Below are 16,013 nucleotides of genomic sequence, written 5' to 3' on the forward strand. Positions count from 1 at the left end.
TGTGAGCAAATGGGCGTGCCTGGGAGGGGCAGGAGGATCCCTGTGGCTGGAGCTCAGGCTTGAAGTTGGGAGTGGGCTAGGGACAGACGCAGGTTACCTGAGAGCAGACTCATTATTCTCTGCCCTCCTCTGTTCCCATCCCTCTGCACACAGTAGGCACTTCATAAACATTGATTGAAATCGGAGTGAACAGTGTGTGCCGAAGAGAGGAAACTGTATCCCAGAGTGATGCAGTGAGGCTTCTGGGGGAGACGTAGGATGAAGACAGGCAAGAATCCCCTTTCTTCCTGTGGGAATGAAATCATTTCTCAGTTGCTGGCTTTCCCATATTGTTCATCATCTCTGAAAGAGCCCACAGGAGCCGGTACCAGGGCCTGAAACTTCTTTCCCACCCCTTGCCCGTAGTAGGGTGCTTGGGTCCTCTTCCCTGCCTGCCAGACCCCAACCCACATGCTCTGCTGCCTTGTAGGGTGAGGAGGAGGCAGCTGGCTGAGGAGACGAGGACTGAGGTGGCCGAGGGGGAGTGAAAGGCCCAGGAGGGAGGAGATAGAGAAGAGGAAAGAAAAAGGAATAGAAAATTGAATCGGTGTGTGCTCAGTGCCCGAGCCCAAGTCCCACACTGCAAAGTGCTTTTTCCTTCCTATTTGTCCCAAGGAAAGGCCCAATTAAAATAGCACCTATTGGAAATGGAAGAGTAATTCCAGCAGGCAGCTGATTAAGCGTGACTCCTGGGAGCGTGTGTGGGCAGCCGTGAGCTTCAGGAACACCCCTCTGTATGCCCAGACACCTCTCAACTGAGGGGCAAGATGGCCACAGGCAGCAAAGGCCAGCAGGATGGGGGCTGCCCCAGCATCCTGCCTGTCCCCAGGCCCTGGGAAGAGTGAAGAGCCTGCACTGGTCTCTCTGGGGGGCAGTCTGTGCCATAACGGGGTCGTTCATGGGGCTGATGAGATCAAAGCTCAAGTTCCAAATGCCAGAACAGAGCAGAGCAGAGCAGAGCTGGATGAGGCCTTAGAGAGCACCTAACTTGACCTTCTGGGGGAGAGTGACTTGCCAAGGGTCACTCAGCTAGTTGGTAAAGACAGATCTGGAGCCAGAGTGGAGGCCACCTCCTCCCAGTCCAGTGCTCCTGCCATTTCACCCTGCTGCCCACAGGTATGCCAGCTTTCCTAGCCCTTGTCTGTGGCCCTTGCCTCGGCTATGGCCTCATGACCAATATTCTTGCCAGGCACAGCTAACTCTGGGTGGCAAGAGCTATTTGCAAAAAAGCAAAGGCTTTTCTGGCTGGGGGCATCTCCCCAGGCTCCTCAGATACTGACATGAACTGACACACGGATTGCCAGATGGTGATGCCCCTCAGAGGATGGGGCAGAGGTGGGCAGGGCCCGCAAGCACAGCTGGAGCAGCGGGTTCCACAGTGAAGCCTGGTGAGTGGCATGCTTCCCACCGGTTACCCATTCAGCCATACCTCATCCACCCAGAGTTGGTTTCCAAGGCAACAGCAAACTCCTTACCCATCATTTTCATACTTAAAGATTCCCACCCCAGCTGTCTGGGCCTGGGATCCTTGCCCAGCTGTCGCACCAGCCATGGCTCCAGATCCCAGGTTGAACAGTGAATTCTCAAGCTACCAGCTAGAGCCTCCTGGGAGGTGCCTGGTAACTGGTATAGTCCTTAAAAACAACCACATAATCACTTCTTAATTGGGTTAGGAAGTCGCTCCCAGTGGCTCCCTCTTGTTCTTATGTCAGAGCCACCTCCCTCCTCTCCTGGAACTTAGCACCGGAAATCTTGCCTGTTCTCTGCCCAACCTCCCAGGCCAAGATAATGCTCATCAAGGGTGCTCTAAAGCCAGCTGCTGACCCAGGGGGAGAATGATGCCTCCGGTTTTCTGGGACCCAGGTGTACTCAAGGAGGAAACCCAGCCTCCATGCCCACAGGACTGGAGAACCTTCCAGGTGGGCTGTGCACCCCCATCTTCCCTCACTCTCCCAGCCAGCCCTGTGTCTGGCCTCTGTGTGGTGCCTCTTCCTCTGGGCTTCGGCCTCCCTGCTTCCCCTCTGCCCATCACCGCCTTCACAACTCGGCTGTAAATGCACTCCCACCAGGAAGTCTTCTAAACCATTTTTCTCTGCATTCTCTCAGCGTTGCTATATTTGGTTCTTGCAGCCTAACTTTGTACATATACGTCAGGGAGAGGAAGAGATTCCTAAAGGTATTTTTTTCTGAAGCTATTTTTTGGTAGATTTTCTTTGTATACTGGAAAATTCTTGTGGGTGTATGTTTATCTGCCCAGCATCCTCCCTTTGCATTACAAGCCGTTATCTTCTGCTGGTAACATAATCCCTCCTTCCTGGGGAAAACTTGTTTCCTGGGATTCAGCTAGGGATGCCTCCTCCAGCCAGGGAAGCACCAGAAGCTGGTCTGGTCAATCAGAGGACTCTGTAGGCTAATCTGTAGGTCATAGTGGTTGGTTCAGGGGTGATCACGTGACTATGCAGAGCCAATCAGAATCTTCCCTAGTATTCCTATAGACTCTGCTGGGTGCCTGACCAATGTCCATTCTCCCCTTGATTCTCGCTAACAAACCCTAGTTTTGTTGGTCTAACAGGAAGCTCCGTTGAACATACTTGTCTCTCCCAACTTTCAGCCAGCAGAGGGTCCTGTCACCTAGTTCTGGTAGATAAGATATGGGGAGAAGTTGCTGGGAGGAATTCTGGGAAAGGGTTTCAAGAAGAACAGACTCAGATAGCACAGCCCCTTCAGCAGTAGTCCTAACATCACTGCCTCTGTGAAACGAAGACACTAACCAGAGGCCTTTATTCCAGCCATGTGGAGACGCTGCCTGAGGATGGAGCCTTCCAGGAGGAAAGCGGAGCCAAGAGCTGGGGGGAGAGAGGTGTGGCAATATCAGTGAAGCCCCTGGATTTAGCCATGCCTGAAGCTTCAGAACTTACCAATTTGGTGAACCGATAAATCCCTTTCCTACTTAAGGTTTACATTGGGTTTCTGGCTCTTCCTGTGAAAGAGCCCTGAAGGAAACCGTCCACAAAACCACAACCACGTTTTTGTCTGTCTCTGATCTTCCATCCCAAGTCACCCACATTATAAGATGTTAGATACAAGTAGGCACATGGGAAATACTAATTCAAATAGACTTTGAGCCCCCAAAATTCTTACCTCAAGAAGAGTCAAACAAAAGCTTGAAAGGGCTTGATGTCTGAACTAGACTCATGAAGGAACAAACTCACCAATTCTCTGTGCACATCTCGGGCCGAGCAATCCCGAGAGAGATTATGTGGCTTGGAATCCCTTCTCTTCACCAGCCAAACCACTCCTTCAGCACTCACCTCCAGGAAGCCGTCCAAACTAGGCCTTAACTCCGTCATCCTTTCCACTTTTGTGATTACTTTCTTTAACACCGGTCCAGCTGTACTTGGTTGGATGTATCATTTGAACATAGCTTGTGTGTGTGTCTCATCCCTCCCTCCCCACCTCCTGCCAACGGACTGAAAAGGTTTTTAGAACAGGGACTGTGCCTCCTGCATTAGACAAGGAACATTTTGGGGCAGGGGCCATAACTCTTCCACTGGTCTGTGGACCCAGATGCTACCTCTCCTCACATCTGACTAGGAACTGCACAACCTAGAATCATCTCTCCATGCCTCATGAAGCCTCATCAGCAAGACGAGAAAATATGGAACTACAACATAGAGATGAAGAGTGGTGGGGAGAGGTGTAAGAGTGAGTAGTTAGCAGGGGGCTCCGTCTTAACCTTCAGGGAAAAACATTAGCAGCCCTAAGTTTAGTCCTGGGTTAGAGTCTGCCATTCAATAGTTCTTGCAATATTCTAACTCAGATCTGTTCCCACCTGTGTAGCAATATAAACAGAAATCTCCCCACGTAAGGACAGAATTCTGCCTTATAAGCTTTCTTATCTCCCTTGTTCCTTGGACTGTTGTGCAATAATGAATCCTTTAGTAGGAAACTTGTTAAATCTGAGTAGACACCCAGGAGGCAGCCATGTGTTTACTGCCTCATGGTTCCTGTCGGATGGCAGCTCTGGAGGAGCCTGTGGCCCTGACAGTGCTGGAGGGACAGGATACCACCATCTTGCTCTGATCAATGTGCTACCCTGTCCTTGTATCCTCCCACCCCAGTCCTAACACTAAAGAGTTTAAGCAGCAGCTATGCAATGAGTCAGGGAAAGTCATTCATTCCAGAAGGACAGATAGCCCAAGTGACTGTCCTGTGAGTGAGGTGGGTAAGACTGCCCTCAGAGAGCTGACTTGGAAGGCAGAGGTGAGGAGGGCTGAGGCAGAGAGGACTTGAAGGACTGGCTGGCTTGATGGAATTGATGGAAGCCCTTGAATGCAAGTTGAGTTTGTAATTGGTAGAAATAGCAATGGGGAGATAAGGCCGGATCTTGGATAGGAGAGAGACATGATAAAAATAGTACTAATGATCATGTCATCTGCATGTGGGAGGATGAGCTCTCAGGAAAACACGGGCGAGTCGCTAAGCAAGGATTCTGCAGTGGGAATCAGTGTGCATGGTGATGGCTGTAGAAGTGGGTGGAGTTGGGGTCTGGGTAAGTGGCTCCTCAACTTTCAGATAGAACTTTCTTGGAGGAAGATGCTGGAAGCTCTAGCTCAGTTCCCCATCAAGGGGCTGATGGCTCCAGAAATCTGGGCTGTTTCTTTGGGAATCAGTTGATGCCAAATGTCACTGGATCTGGGCAACCCTGTTCAACCCATGGAGAGGAGATCTGTTGTCCTCAGCTGTCCAGGACTTTCTTTCCATTGGCAGTGACTGGCCAGGGGGGTCTCAAAGAAGCCAGGCATGGGGAGCAAGTGGCCAAGAAGCATTGGCCAGGTAGACCAACTGGAGGGAAGAGAGGTGAAGAGCCTTGATCCTCACCTTTCACACATCTGTATCACACACCAAATAAGGAGAAAGATGGGACACATTTGCACAGTAACTCTAGACAGGGTCTCCATGGCAACAATTTCCCAAAAATCCACCCCTGACAGTGGCAACAGCAGGAGCTAGCGAAGAAGACTGGGGGTGGAAGACATGCGTGGGGACTGAGGATGCCTTCCTTTTATTCTTACTCCGAAGGAAGTGCTGATGGCAGGAACCAAGGCGTCTCAGAGCCTGGCTAAGCCAAGAGCCACTGGAAGCAGGAGCTGGAAGGAGCCTTAAAGATGAGCTACTGTGAGGCCTAAAGAGGAGGCCTGGCTGTGGGACATTCCAGGAAGATACGCTGGCCCAGGAAATCGCCCCTTTAAGCACCTACTTCTGGTAAACAAGAGTTCTCCCTGCCTCTTGGGAGGGGGGCAAGGCATGGACCCAACTTACTGGGAATCAAAGGCTCTGGGGAGTTTGAGTCTGCCTGAAGACTGAATCCAGTCCCCAAATCTCACATGGCATGAGGTGGGAGAACTGAACTCTAGCCCAGTGTGCCTCCCAACTTGTTATATGACCCTTCAGTTTCCCCCACAGAAGTGTACAACCTACCTTGAAGAACTGTTGCCACACTGAGTAAGCAGTGTGCAGTGGGAATGCTTTACCAGTGTAAAGCCCAGGGCAAAGACGAGGTCTTACGGCCATGCACGGCAGCTTGACAACATTAGCTGTGCCCAGGGCGTCCTCCACAGTCAGACGAGCCCTAGGACCAGTGAGTCATTGTCAGGAATGCAAGGGGGGAACCTTAGTTGTGGCCAGAGAGAGGTACCAGGGAGATGGTGGGCAGGTGGGGCTAGAGGGTGGCTTAGTAGAAGCAGCATCATCTGCTTCCTATGAGGAGACAGATGGACAGACTGACAGAGTGAACTCAGAGGCCGGCAGCAAAGTGCGACCTCCAGCTTTTAATTTTTTAATAAGAGGTTTGGCTCTTATCTGCTTCTTTTGGGTAAAACCTAAATCCACCACCCCCACTTCTATGTTTATTTCTCTTTGTCTGGAAATACATGAGAGCCACGACTATTTTTCAAATCCTGTAGCTCAGGCTGCATTAAAAACTCTGAAGAAAGGAGATGTTTTTATCCTTCCTTTAGGAACTAAGAAAGGAGGCAATTTGACTCTATCTCTAGAGCAAAGAAAAAGGCTCTGTTGGGTCTCACCTGAGAAGCTGACCACATTTGAGTGTCCTGGTCCAACTGAGCTTCTGGACTGCTGGTCCCTCTGAAGTCACCCTCCGGGGTCCTGCGTGCCTGAGGACCAGCCACCCTTCCTCAGGCGGTCTCTCTCTCTTGCATCTCTTTTCCCTGCTCAGTCCAGGATACTGTTAAAAATCTAGACTTTCTGTTCTAGGAGAACAGAAATAAAATGCATAGCTTCCAAACCAGCAGAAGGCACGAAAGCAGTGATAAGCAGAAGCAAATAGAAAAAATGGTAAAAATAAAACTCTATAAACAAGGTGTTAGAAATAAATCCAAATATATTAGTTATATGAACAGATGAAACACACCAGTAAAAAGATTATATTCTTTAGTCTATCTGTATTTTATATATCTAAAATATATTGACAGAGAAAACTTGCAAGGAAAGGTTAAAGAAAAGGTACACAAAGAAAATACCAAAATTAAAGTTGGTATAGATATATTAGTATCCAACAAAATGTGCATCCTTTGTTTAATGCCTACTGTATGCAGAGCTCTGCCCTAGGTTTGTGGGGAAATGGGGGAAACAGAAACCTGACTCCTGTCCAAGGGAACCATAGTTAGGATGGTGACCCCTGATTCTGAATTACTCTGTATAGTCAACAGACACTTGTTCAGTAAGTCTGTGAAACCCAACAAGAGGTGATACTTTTTTTTAAAAAAGAATAAGGGAGTGGAGCATACTTGGAATTCCAATTGTAAAAATCATTTCTTGATCAATGTAGCCGTTCGAGGAAGGGATGGAGGTCCAGCCATCCCAGCTGAGCCTTGCCTTCCATCTGTCCCGCCGAGGTGCCACAGTTGGACACTAGCCAGTCAAGCCCCGAAGGGCTGCAGTCCCTGCCGACACCCTATGCAGTAGAAGAGCTGCCCAGCCAACTCACAGCTGCCCAACTACAGAACCATGAGAAATTATAAAATGGCTGTCATTTCAAACCATGAAGTTTTGGGGGTAGTCTGTCATGCAGCTGTAGATAACCAAAACAGTCCCTTTCAATGTGTGCCACACACTGTGCTTGCTAATCATTTTCATAAGTGATATTATTTAATCAAATTGCAACAAATCTCAGAAATATGTCATTAACCCCTTAGAAATGAAGAAACTGAGGCTTGGAAAGAATGTCTTACAGCTAATATGGAGCAGAAGCAGGGCTTGAATCATGGGCCCTTCTTAATTACGGACTCCACACTCCCAATGGTGGCATTTTGTGGCCCCAGGGGGTTTGAGGGGAATTGGAGGATGAAAAACACAAGACATTTCAGAGCAAATCACAATGTGTGGTCCTTCCAAAGGTGAGCTCTCTTTCAGCTTTCCCCTCGGTTTTTTGTTTTTTTTTTTAATCTTGTGCTACTGCCGAGTGAAGCCAATTCTGGAAAGCTGATCAGATAAGTAGGCAGATGATATAAGTTGGAGATTTTATTATGGTTTTGACACATTTCATAACAAGCCCTAATCATCCTCAGTGTTCAGTTGTTGTTGGAGAAAATGTAAATGCTACATCTGTTCACTGCCTGTCTTTTCTTCCAGACGAAAGAACGCATGTTCCAAACAAGGGAGTATGCTTCATTGCTCACCCTCAGTCACCACTAGAGATGCCTGAGCTTTGTGGGGAATGGCTGAATCTTTATGGACTCTCCGCTCCCCCATAGCCCAAATCAGCCTTCAGGATTCCTCTGGGCCCAGCCTGTGTTAGGGATCATCTTAGACTCCACCTCAGTTTCATAGACAGAGGAGGAGGTGTGGCTTCATCAAAAACCCACTGAGGGCAAGTGTCAGAGTCAGGCTAGGGCTGCATCTCCAGATTCCTCCTCCAGTGCTCTCTGAACCCCAAGACCCTCTGGAGTGTCCTCTCCAACTGTAGGCAGGCTCCTAGACATCAGATGGATGAAACCTGAGTCCAGAAGTCTCTCACAGAGTACAGAGAACAGCCAGGATCTGTAAGAACAGAACGTCAACCAGGAGTTCAACAACCAGACGTTCAGCACCACAGACAGCTCAGCTGGCCTATTAACTTGAGAGGCTGCTTGCCCCGCAAGGCAGAGAGAGTGCCATGCGAGAAAGGAAAGTATTGCAATGATCTTAGAGACCGTCTAATCCAACCCCCTCGCTTTGCACAGGAGAAAACCCAGGAACAGATAGAATGACCTGTCCAAGGTCACATGGCAGGTGAGCACAGAGCCAGAAGCCCATTTCCTCACATCTCTGCGGGGCCCACAGATCCCTGATCCCTATGGCTTATTAGTGGCACAGCCAGAACTTGAATCAAGGTCTCTGAAATTTAAATCTCTTGCCTTTGGGGAGAGCAACTAAAAAAAAAAGGAAAAAAGAAACTGAAAGGGCACCCGGCCCTGATGGGAAGGTCTGTGATTTGGCCTCTAACTGCAAGTCCCTGACAGGAGCTTTCTGCTTCCCTAAGGAGATGTGGCCTTTTAGAAACAATTTTGTTACCACAGCAACTTCATTCCAGGTTTCATCTCCATGGCAATTCATTGGAGTTTTCCACCCTTCTGTTAAGTACACATATGATGGCCCATATGTATACTACAGAAAAATTAATACAAAATCACATTTTTAGAAGTGGAGGGTCCCATTATCCAGGTCTGCAGTCAGGAGCATGCCAAGGCACATGCCAGGGTGGAGAGAGCCGTGGTATCAAGGACCTAGGACAGTCTTTGGGGCAGCCTGACCTCTCACTGCCATTGCAGATCTCTCCCAGTCTTTATGGATCAGTGTATGTTAAGCTCACCATGAGGCATAAATAATTTCTCCTTTTCTATATCCTCCCTAGCAGCTTGCCCATGATACAGCCCCAGAGTTTCCTCTGATGGCAGGAAGTGCCAGGACAAGGAGGAAGAGGCTGATCCTGCTGAGTGTAACCCCTGCAGGACCCCGGGAGTGCCTCCTCCTGCTTCCTTTGCCCAGGCATCCCAGCTGGGGGCACCCCAGCACGGTTCCCACCTTTTGCCACAGAACTTGCATCCTGATCTGTGGGCTGCAGACACCCTAATGACCTAATCTGCCATTTTTCAGGAACTCTTCACAGTTTCTAGTCCACCGAGGACACCCTCCTGTTTTTCAGCAATGCTGTGGGTTTTCTTTAACATCTGTCCTGGCGTTTACAGTGAGGTAGAGCTGACCAGAGTGTCAGTCCACCATCTTGACAACGTCACCCTCTCGCTGTGCACCATTAGGGTTTATGATAACAGTGTGTCAACCTCCAGTCTGTCTAATGACGGTGAAGGGCTGTGGCTTTCACCATCACTGACAGGAGCACTACTTCATGACTGAGGAGTCGCCATCCCATTCTGCAACGAAGAAAAGTGAGAAATGCCCACAAAAATATTCCTCCCACATCCCAAACAAAGGAACAGGAAAATCAAGACATGATTTCATTTCAATATTTCAATGAAAATTATGAGATGTATCAGCCATTCACCTTACAAATATCTTTTGAACCGAGATAGACTTGAATTTGAATTAAAGTTCCATTGATTGTTAGCTGTGGCTTTAGATGAGTGACCTAAACAATTTGGTGCCATTTGGCAACAATATTGCCTTGCAGGAATTATTAGATATGGGGTATAAAAAAATCAGACAGGATTATAAGATAAAACAGAAAAAGCTTTCACACCATTCCTGGCATGAAGATCTTCTCCAAATGACAAGTATGCTTGTTAGCACCTAAAAGGGGAATCATTCTCATGGAACTTCATTTGCATCTGACTGAGGAGAAAGCTCACCCTCCTGTTTATTTGATTAGATGTCTTTGATCCCTGTGGAGCATGCGTGCCCTTGAAAGGAGGGACTGTGTCCTCAGTTCAGCAAAGGCTTGTGGTGTTCCTGAACTGAATAAAGCATCATGCTGGGTGCTGTAGAAAATACACAGGAAAGACAGTTCTGGCCCTCAATGGTAGTGTGGTGAGGGAGACAGACATGGACACCAACATATGCCGTACACCGTGGCAGGGTAGCCTGGTGATTCTGTGAGCTCAGAAACCAGTCTGCCTGGGTTTGGATCCCAGCTCTGACCTCAAAGGTGTACAGCCTCAAACGAGTCTCTGAACCTTGCCGGGCCTCAGTTCCCTCAAATGTAAAATAAGGATGTTAGTAGATGCCTCCTCTTAAAAGAGTTACTACATGAACAAAGCCGAACACATAGAAGGAAGGGCTTCATTAACATTAGCTGTTGTTATGTAGATGCACAAAGATTGTGTGGTGGGGATCTGTGACGGAAGCCTTTGCAGTTCTGCCCATGGGTGATGTTGCACTTGAGCTTGACCCTGGATGATGAGTAGTTCTCAAAGGGCAGAGAAGAGAAGCGTTTGAGGGAAGCAGAGCAGCAGGAGCCAAGGCCTGGAGAGTGAACTCTGCGGCATTCCCAGGGTAGAGCTTGGGGGCGGGATCACAGGGGCATAGAGAGAAGTGCTGGGTAAGGGGCTGGCACAGAGGTTTAGGACAGCCCCAGAGAGTCCTGAGCATTTGGACAGTTTGCAGGCAATACCCCTGTTACAGGTCAACCAGAAGGGGAGAGACATGTTGGCCACCTGGCTCAGGGCAAATTGCCTGCCTTGCTGGCAAAGAAAGATGGATCAGGAAAAAGGGAAGTGGGTTGGCTCAGAGACACCACTGGGGGGCTGTAGCACAGCCCAGGCAATAATCTCAAGCATTTAAACCAAGGAGGTAGACAGGAGAGGACAGTCAGACATGGTTTCCCGCTGGGTGGCTGGGAAGATGGTGACAGCAATGACCTTGCACAACCAGGGCCACAGGAAGAGGCCTGTCTTGGGGGTGGGGCCTTCCTCAGCTTGGGGCATGTGGCGTGGCCCAGCACAGACTCTTCCATCCCTCACCACTGTTCCTCTGCAGCCCTTACAAAGCCCCACAGCACCTCCTGCACACATCAGATGCCCAGCGAATACCTGTGAGTAAGGAGTCAGGGCAAGAGAGCTCCAAAGGCCCCTTCTTCCTCCATTCCAGGTCCAGCCGCTGCCTCTCCCTCTTCAGACCAAACAGGACTGCAGCACGATGCACTCTGCCACCGTGGGTCCCCCTAAACATCTCCTGTTTCTGAATCATTAGGGAAAAAGTGGCCCAACCCCATCTCAGCACTGCCTCCCCCTCACCCATCCTAATGGAGCGTGACTCATTCCCCTGCTCCTGCTCCCATCCCAAAACCCTGCTCAGAGCCCCTCCCCAGGCACTGCTGGGCCATCAACCACCAGCATCTGCACCACGATGGTCGCCAAGGTCTTCAGGACACAGGTGGCAAGCAGGGACTTCGTCAGACTGAAACGCCAGGGGCACGTCTCTTGTGATGAGCACCACCTGGCAGTCACTGAATGAGGAAGGGTCTTCTAGTTCCAAGGCCTGGATTCTAATGTAACTGGTCTGGGGTGCCGACTAGCAGCAGGACTTTTAAAGCTCATCCAGGTAATTCTCACGAGCAGCCAAGGTTGGAAAGCATCATGCTAAAGGGAGGCCTTGCCCTGAAAGTGCGGCTGCTGACCCCTGGCCTCGCCGTGCCTTCCCTGGGCCTGCTCCGGGGCCTCGGCCCTGGCTGCCCTGTGCAGCAGGGAGCCGAGCCACAGGCCTCCGCCTCTGTGCGTCCTTTGCCCTATCCCAGGTCTTTCTCTTCTCTCTCTTCCTAGGTGCCCAGAGCTCTGTTGTGGCCCAAAGCTCTCCATCCCCATGAGAGGCCTCTCTGCCCACCCTCCTAGAAAGGACTCCAGACCTCACACTGACCCGACTCCCCTCCTTGATCCTGGCCGGAGCATGACTCTTGTTTTTCCCTCTGTGGGGCCCACTTAGAGCAAGGCAGGCAGGCTGGCTGGCTGGTTTAGCAGAAGAGAGGATGGTGGCACCTCTTCTCTTCCCTCTCCCTCCCAACACTGAAGGTGAAGCTTTAGGAGAGAGAGAGGGGCTGAGCCCCCTGCCTGGCTTTGGGGAAAGGCCAGCCTTAGAGCAAGACCCGGGCCTGGTGGGGTGGGCAGAGCTCACAGTGCTCACGAGCAAGAGGAGGAAGCCCCCAAGGCAGCTACCTGATTTTTCTTCAACACCCAACCATAATCACCCTCAGGGTTGCTACTTCTCTGTCTTCCTGCAGAGAGACCTAGACCTGGCAGAACAACAGTCAGGCTGGTGGAGGCTGGGGAAGGGGGCAGGGGAGCTGCCTGCTGGGCCTCCTGCTTCGCTTCTCCTACCATCCTCTTCTCCTCTCCCTTGATTTTCCTCCTCTGGCTCCTCCTCTCTCTTCGGTCTTCCTTTCCAGTCTGGCTATAATGGGGAGCTACCCCTGCACAAAGCCCAGGTTTCTGGCCCAGAGGGAAGGAGGACCTGGAACAGGACAGGACCCCAACGAGAGAGCAAAGGCTGCATGCAGGGCGCTGGAGCGCTTGCTGAACTTCACCTTTGGAGCACAAGACAGAGTCCGTGTCTGCCAGCCTGGCCCAGCCCGGCAGAGAAGCTGCAGTCTGTACATGTGACAGTCGGTGACACGGCGGCTGGCCTCTGCCCATCCGGCTGTCATCAGCAATGTCAAGTCCCACATCCTGGACTTTCTGCCCAGGCATTCCCCTGCAAAGCCAGCCTCAGGAGAAACTGGGTTTACAGCCAGCCTGCGAGCTCCCACCAGAGCCGCAGACCCCACTGGTGCTGGTGGCCCAAAAAGAAGAGTGCGGGTATGGAGGAAGGCACCTCTAAGACCCCGTGCCTGTGGCTGTGGCCGTGGTCATGTCGTCGGCATCTTGAGAGAAGCCTTCCTTCACTGAGCAGCCAGCACCAGGAGTCACACAGGGTACGCCTCGTACATACTGGCACTGGCTGGCTCCTTCAGAAGACCTGGGTTTGCATGTCACCTCTGCCCCACCTTGAGCTGACGGTGTGACCTTGAGCCTTTACCTAACTTCTCTGACCCTCGGATTCATCATCAGTGAAAAGGTGCAACGGAGACAATGATAGTGCCTGTCTTAAAGGGTTGTAAGTATAGTAACCATAACAGAAAGAGTAGTTTCTCATGACCATTTGTTTAATGCAGGACCCATATGGATGCAAAGGAGGCATCAAGACCTCTGGTGTCAGAGTATGTGTGTCAGAAGGTGTTTACTGGCCTGCCTGCCGGGGTCAGCCTGGGGGGAATCTCTGCTGACTTCCAGGGCTACCAATCCCCACTGATGCAAGTCTTCCGCTTCTCCAAGATGAAAGAAATAGGGAGGGAGGGAGGGAGGGAGGGAGGGAGCGGGGTGGCTTCCCTCTCTCTCTCTCCCTTTCTCTCTCACACGCACAGATAACAATCTTGTAAGAGCTGATTTTCTGACTCTATTACTTTTTTCCCCTGAAGATCCTACAGTGTTCTGCATGGATTAAACTCTATCCATGGACTGGAGTGTACCTATGATTCTTGAGTTTAGAGGCATAGGGCTGCAAGGGTAAGCAGGTGCTACCTCAGAATACTTGCTCAGCTGCCATCTCAGAGGCCTAGACACTTGCCTGGCCTCTTGGGCAATCCCATACACCTAGTGTGATCCATGGACAAGAGAGGATCATGCATTGCACTTGAGGGATGCTACTCAGAAATCCCACTAAAGTCCTTTGAATAAACTGTGTGTGTGTGTGTGTGTGTGTGTGTATGTGCGTGCACATGCATCTGTGTACAGCATGCACATGCACCTTTTCCCCAAAATTGGGATGTTGGATGTGGGCCATTTTTATCTGCACCCACCACTTCTCACCCTTCACCCCTTCCATCTGAAACCTCCCCTAACACTTCAGGCTGCTCTTGGTCTGCTGCTGAGTTGGGGTCGGGAGAGGCTCTGGACAGGTGACTTCCAGTGGCCAGCCCAGCATGGCTGCTGTGAAATGGGTTTGGACAAATAAATGGGAAAGTAAGTGGATTTTGTGATGTATGCCTTTCCTACTGAACCATTCCAGAGGGTGTCTTGCCAGTGACAGTACATCTGACCCCAAAAATTTCATCCCTAACTCAGGAAAGAGGAGGGCTTGACTTAGTCCTTGAGACCTCTGGAACCATCTACCCCCGACTCCAGGGCTAGTGGCCCTGAGGAGTAATGCAAGTCTCTGGGGCTCCAGGGTCTGCAGGCCAGGCTAGACTCCAGCTCTGCCATCCCTGTGCTCATCCTGGTGCCTGGCACAGTACCTGGCCCAGAGATTTGCAATAGACATTGGCTGAATGAATGAACTTGGTCAAGTGCATTAAACTGAACTGTAGTTTCCTCTCCTATAAACATGCAAATGGGACAGTGTCAGATCTTACTCACCAAGCTGTTGTGCAGGGCAAACAAGATTATGCAGAGAGTGGAGTCTCACAGCCAGGGTTGAATCCTAGCTCCGCCCCCTTCCTAGCTGTGACGTCAGATAACCTCTCTGAGCCTCAGGTTCCTCAACTGTGAAAGGGAGTAGTAATGAAACTTTCCTCACTAGGGTGGGAGCTCAGTGCTTGGCACAGTAATACACAATACAGTATTTTCATCCTACTTATGAAAGTGCTTTGAAACTACAAAATACCTTGCAGATATGAATTACTATTTCTCTGTCCAGGCATCCTATTTCAGAGAACAAACTCTCTTTTGCTGGGTAAGAGTTCATACAATTAACAAACATAGCAATAATCATAGTGATTATGTTTATTGAGTATCTATTACATGCCAGGCACCATGTTGCCTCCTTTGCACACATCATCTCATGGGAGCTATGAGTTCTAATGCTTCCATTTTATAGGTGGGGAAACTGAGGCACAGAGAGGATCAGTTACTTCCCCAGAGTCCCAGAACTAGGAAGCAGAGCAACTAGGATTTCTAAGACCGGGATCTCTTCTAAACCCAGGACCTTCAGAGGCTCGGCCCCTGCATTGCAGGCAGGCCTTGTAGGAAGAGCTCTCCCTGCCCAAGGGTGGGGATCAGGGGAGAGCTTTGGAGAACCAGGCTCTGTATCCTCCACCTGATGACCCAGGCTCAGGATTCTGATCCAGTGGCACCTTCCCCCTCCCCCCAGCACAATGCCTCATCGGATCTTACATAACTCTCTTCCCACCCGCATGGTTTATATAAGACACCCAGTAAAAACACTGCCGGGTATCAGGGCTTGGGAAGAACTAGGATGTGCTCCAAATGTGCTCTTGCCCTCCACTCCTCCCCACGAACCCCCTCATGCTCACTCTTTTCCTCCTTGCCTCTGCACATGCCTGCAAGTATGAACACACCTGTGCACGCGTGCCCATGAGTGCATATTTATACAGAATAGAGGGCACAAACACATGTTAGTACAAATATGTTTTCATTGTCCTTTTCTTTTATACAGTGAGAAAATCCTGCAAAGCTTCCCCACTAAGGCTTTCCTTTTTCAGCAAATTCAGGAACCTTAACTCTTGAATCTCCTCCTCTTGCCCCAGTCACAATTAGTAGCAGATCCATCTGATTAGAGGGAAGTTCTCTTAGTGTTCACTCTAGCTTGGCCAGCCAGAAACCAGCATCTAAGCCTGTGTTCCTCCTGAAACCATTTTCCAGTCGTTTTGGGGTTTTATGTCAACTCCTGTGGCTATCTGAGCTGCATTCTCCTGGGCATTGTCTCAGCACAGGTCTCAACACCTGTGCTATATGAAGACGGACATCCAGGCTGACTAAATCATTAAAGGTGGCTCTCCCCAGCTTCTGGTCCCTGGCCTTTCCTGGCCTGATCTAACTGAATGAACTCTTCAGGTCTGAGATTGGGGTGAAGGGGTGGGGGGTGGGGTGGGAAGGTGAGGCGTCCTGATGATGATGATTCTGACCACACAGAAGGGCTTGAGAGCTAGGCAGATTCTGGATCCGTGACCATGTATACCCCCTCCCCTTGCA

The sequence above is a fragment of the Manis pentadactyla genome, chromosome 4, assembly GCF_030020395.1.
Source record: "Manis pentadactyla isolate mManPen7 chromosome 4, mManPen7.hap1, whole genome shotgun sequence".
In the NCBI taxonomy this organism is placed as follows: Eukaryota; Metazoa; Chordata; class Mammalia; order Pholidota; family Manidae; genus Manis; species Manis pentadactyla.